The sequence below is a fragment of the Callospermophilus lateralis genome, chromosome 8, assembly GCF_048772815.1.
Source record: "Callospermophilus lateralis isolate mCalLat2 chromosome 8, mCalLat2.hap1, whole genome shotgun sequence".
NCBI lineage: Eukaryota > Metazoa > Chordata > Mammalia > Rodentia > Sciuridae > Callospermophilus > Callospermophilus lateralis.
In genome coordinates, this window is record NC_135312.1 from 71636724 (window position 1) to 71641432 (window position 4709).

Consider the following 4709-nt stretch of genomic DNA (forward strand, 5'->3'; position numbering starts at 1 on the left):
CCTTTTTCTCAGAGGGGGAACAGGGAAACTGGCATGTCTCTTTATCTTCTCAAGGATAGAACAGGGAAACCAGTTCCTCCCCGTTGTAGGGGCCGGTAAATCATCTCCTATCTCTCAATGAGAGAAGAGAGACAAGCACTTCTCCAGGCCAGTAGGGTTTTTGTTTTGTTTTGCTTTGTTTTGTGTGACAAATAAAACTTGGTGAATATTTATTTTGAAATTTAAAAGTAAGGGTAAGCAGAAGAAGCAAAAATCAACATAGAAGTCATTATATATAATACACACACACACACACACACACACACACACACATAGACACATACACTCACATACAGGTTGTATTAAAACAATTTTACATCTCTATTTCAAAAAAAATATATCTACTAGAGGAATTATAAAACATCTCCAAGATTAAACTATTTAAAGGAAAAAAATACTACAGTTTACCCATTGTAATTAAAATTCTAAATTTTATATATTTAGTTATCATTATTTATCAATGAAAAGTTAAAATCATTTTCACAATTATATGTATATATATATTTTCAGGAAAAAAAATCCAAATTTTAATTGTATTGTTTGTTGACTACCTTTGTTTTAATGTTTAACAGAAAGAAGCTATTTTAGGTCCAAAAACTTTTTACTCAATATTTAAATTCCAAAATAATATATAATTAATCTAAATCATATAGCAAAGAATTCTGAAAAGTTAATGCACAATGAGTCACATGATCTTTAATAATATGCACAGTACCATCTTGCATATTGGTTTCTTTTATGCTATCAAAATCAGGTATATTGTGAACTATAGTTTTGTTCACTAAAAAAGATATGTGATGTCCATCCAATTCTTTTTCATTGGTTATTATTCGTTCTTTTAAATTATCTTTGTCCTCATTTGAGTAAGTAGAACCTTTCTGTTTAATAAAAGCACGTTCTATTTTTGCTTCAGGTTGCTTTGATTTTCCAGTTAGCATTTGAGAAACATCAAGAGACTCTTGTTGAAATCCTGCAACTGAACCACATGTATCTATTTCTAGTGTTTTAACTGCTATAGATGAATCAGAATCAGTTGTATAGGTGGTAAAATGTTCTACATTTTCTATTTCAGTTAGATGAAATTCTTCATTGATTTTTTTTTTCCTTTCCTTGAAGCTGATCAGGATTACTACATTCTTGTAAGTTGAATCTTCTCATCAGTAACCTAAAGAACTTCAATTAATGGGGGGGACAGGAACATTTTCTGTGTGAATGGAGAGCACAGGACCTCTTCAAGAAACTCAGTAATGTTTTCTTCATTAATAAACAACTTTTCTTCCAAAGAATCTTTGTTTAAACCATAGTACCACTGTCACCAAGGCCCATGGCTCTGTGGAGATTTGGCCAGTACTATCACTGCATTGTTTAAAGAAACACTGATCTTGGGTTCTTTGTTACCTAATTTATTTTCTGGAGCAAACTGCAAGAAGAAGGAGTAAACCAAGTCTTGTGTGAAGAAGCAGTTTATACCAGAGGGGGTTCAGATTCCACTGAAGACTTTGAGGTTGAATGTGCGGCACTTGAATTAGCAGAGTCAAGGATTCTTCATCCTGATTACACTGCATAGGAAGACACAAAGGTTCCTTGCTCTCCTTCCAGGGCCACTCATTGCTGGTTCAGAAGTCTCGCCACCCGGGTCCTCCAGGTCTTCCCGTGTCTCTGCACTGATATGTTCGCATGCACTCCCTCTTCCTACAGGAGACTCCTGGTTAAGGGCCAGGGATGAAGTACTAGGGGAGCATACAGAAACCATCCCCAGGTGAGCTCCCAGTTCCTGGGGATGACTCCTCCTCTAGGCCTGGTGGCAACACTGAGTGCCTGCCCAAACCTTGCTTTTCCTGCTGGAGTTCTATCTCCTCCCCAGTGCGTGCTGACAGAGACACCACACCACCTCGAGGGTACCTGGGGTGGCGATCTCAGTGTCCATGGGATTTGGGCTGGGGGTCTCCCACAGGGCCTGCTTTCCCCATGCTCCCAGTAGGTTTTATCTTGGGCTACTTTCTATTTCTAGGGAATAAGTACAGTGTTCATAAATTAGGGGTGGGGAAAAGGAAGATAGCTGTAATTATGCTAACAGGAGTAGCTTATACTTTATCAGATAATTTACATCTTAAATTAAAAAAAAAAATTTAAACAAGAGAAAGAGGTCATCGTATAAATATATGGGTTAATTCACTGAAAGGATATAAGAAATGTAAATATATAGGCACCCAAAATTAGTGATTCTAAACATTAAAAACAGGTATTAATAGATCTGAAAGGTGATAGGCTGCAATGCAGTGATAGTAGGGGACTTTGATATACCACTTTCAATGATGGACAGATCACCCAGAAAGAAAAATATAAGAAAATTTTTTAAATTAAGTGAATTTTAGAACTGAACAGTTAATTTAACAGCTCCTGAATATATAGTCATTTAAAATGCCCCTAGATCATTTTGAAGTACAGATTACATGTTAGGACACAAAACAAGAATTAATCAATTTTAAAAAACTGAAATGATATTGAGTAACTTTTCTGAGTAAATGATATTGAAAATAGAGATTGATAAAAGAAAGGGGTTTGGAACAGTCACAATTAAGTGAAAATTGAACAATATGCACCAGAATAATGAAAAAAATTAAAAGTAAAAATTGAAAGTATGTTTAAACAAGCAATACTGTCCTGAGAGCCATAGCCAAGTAGGAATGACGCATGGCATTTTTGGTTGAAAGGTGACCCCAGCAAGCCATTTAGATGAAAATGATTATGTTAATATGTGCATTCAATTGGAGATTAGACCCCTGCTGTTTGCCTAGGCCTGCTACTTTGGAGCTCTGTGGGACTCCTGGAGAGTTCCCATTGGTTGAGGAAGTGCGGTAGGAGGGAATTCTGTAAGAGGGATTTCCTGTTGGTGTAGTGTGTCCAGGGAGAATGCCGCATGTGTGGTATTTTCACAAGAGTTTTGGAAATAAAGTTGGTTCCTACTTGAGTGGCTAGAGATTTTGTGCCCAGCCAGACTGTGGCATTTGGCGGCCCATGCAGGGAATGCCTGAAGCTCGGAGGTAAGTAAAATTTTTCACCACTGAGGGAAGGCAAGAGAATGGGTGATCATTTCAAAAAACAATGTGTTCTTATTTTGATTTATTTTGTTTTTGTTTCAAGCTGCCTATCCCTAGAACTTTCTCAGGCAAACTGGGAAAAATGATTGGCTCAAGGTTTGAAGTTGTTTGGCCCTGAGGAAGACAAAAATTGATACAACGTTTTTTTTTTTTTTCCGTTTTTGTTTCATTCTGTTTTGGTTTTGTTTTGTCTTACCTTATTGGGTTGTGTTATCTTTATAGTAGATTAGAAACTAATAAAAAAAACCCTGAAAGAGTGTTAAGTAAATTGTTAGAGTTTCAGACCATGGAAAAAGACATTTTAGATAAAGCAAAAGAGAAGGTCTCTCGAGCTAGTCAGACAGAGGAAGAAAATTTAAAGGAAAAGCGGCTATTAGGGAAAAAGCTACAACAGGAGGCTGCTACTAACACTGTTCCATCACCAGAGGCTATATTCAACCAACAGCTCCACCTATAGAGACAGCTGAGTGGCCCTCAACCCCCATAGTTGCTAGATGTAATCCTGAGATAGGACCTCAAAGATTAGCATGCCCTGTACTTGAGCAGGCAGGAGGGCAGCAAATTCACCGTGCTCTAGATTTCAAAACAGTGAAGCAGTTAAAGGAGGCTGTAACAACTTTTGGTCCCCAAGCACCCTTCACTGTAAGCATGGTTGAATCCATTACCAACTTGGACATGACGCCAGCAGACTGGGCTAGCATGTGTAAATCTGTGCTAAATGGAGGACAATATTTGTTATGGAAGGTTGCCAATGAGGAATTTTGCGCGGAGACAGCTAGGCGAAATGCAGCAGCCGGTTACCCTCAAAGAAATCTAGAAATGTTGTTAGGAAAAGGACCTTATGAGGGTCAACGGCAACAAACTGAATATGACCCTGCTATATATGCACAAATTACTGCAGATGCAGTTAGGGCATTGAAGATTTTACAAGGACATGGAGATTTACAAGGTCAATTATCTAAGGAAATATAGAGAGCTAATGAACCTTAAGCTGAATTTGTAGATAGGCTTATTCAAACAGCTGCCAGAGTTATAGGGGATACAGAACAAGCAATGCCATTAATTAAACAGCTAGCCTTTGAGCAAGCAAACAGATGGGGTAAGGAGACCATTAGACTATGGAAACATGGAGATTTAAACACATATATCAAATTATGTAGAGACATTAATGAACAAGGGTAAGTTCTTGCAGCTGCAGTACAACAGGCTTTAGATGCCAGGCAGAAAACATGCTAAAATTGGGAACAAACAGGACATTTTAAAAGGAGTTGCCCCATAAAAGGAGGGTTTAACAAAGCTAGGTGTCAAAGGAATAGAATACTGGGTATTTGCCCACAATGCCATAGAGGTAGACATTGGGCTAATGAATGCCGTTCTCAAACCACCATAGAGGGTACTCCATTACCAAAAAACGGACAAGGACCAGGTGTTTACCCACGATATCATGGAGAAAGGCATCAGGCTCCATTGCCAAAAAATGGACTGGGAGTCCCAATGCTCCAAGGCCCACAAACACAAATATACGGGGCAATGGAGTTACCCAGCAACACCATCAGGGTAGTGCCCAGG

The 4709-nt window shown here is 38.2% G+C and overlaps 1 pseudogene; it reads right to left on the reverse strand.

The window, feature by feature from the left end:
• Positions 1-674: 674 nt before the first annotated feature.
• Positions 675-1792, reverse strand: LOC143405721 (protein kintoun pseudogene; annotated as a pseudogene).
• Between the last annotated feature and the right edge of the window lie 2917 nt (positions 1793-4709).